The following is a 723-nucleotide window of genomic DNA, read 5'->3' on the forward strand; positions in this document are numbered from 1 at the left end:
AAACCCCCCCCCCCAAAAAAATCTATTTTAATTTCAGTTTGTATGGCAACAAAATGGGAAAAATTCCAAGGGGAGTGAATACTTTCGCAAGCCACTGTAGCTAGCTAACATGGTAAAAAATGACCCTAGCTAGGTAAACAAAGTGTAAGATCACACGTCACGAAGCGTTATCTAACGATCCAGTCAGCTAACGTTTGCTAGTTAAACAACAATGAACACAGCGCCAACAATGCCAGGAGCTAACTATTCAGGTTCAATGTTAGCTAGCTAACATTAGACTCTAACTAGAAAAGTAAAGGGCTCTGGAATACAAATAATAACCTCAACTAGGGAGCCAGCCAGCTAACTTTAAACAATGTACCTAGCTAGGTAAACAAAGTGTAACATCACACACGTAAACGTAATGTTAGCTAACAAGTCAGAAGGGTAACATTAGCTAGCTTGCTAATGAAACCATTTATTGTCAAAATTATAAATGTGTAATAACTGAAAATGTAGCTAGGTAATGCTATACTATCTTACCTGTATACATCATCATGTATGATGGACGCGTCTCCCTGTCAGGAATGCCATTACCACGGGTGCCCTTAGTTTGAAGATGTAATCCGAAGACAGGTGTTTCCTCCATCTATTTTTTTCTTTCATACTCTAATTCCACAACACTTATGCAGCTCCACTATGCAATAAAACATTTTTTTTTTTCAATTTTATTCATATTTACTG

Source organism: Oncorhynchus keta, chromosome 28 (assembly GCF_023373465.1).
Source record: "Oncorhynchus keta strain PuntledgeMale-10-30-2019 chromosome 28, Oket_V2, whole genome shotgun sequence".
Lineage (NCBI taxonomy): Eukaryota > Metazoa > Chordata > Actinopteri > Salmoniformes > Salmonidae > Oncorhynchus > Oncorhynchus keta.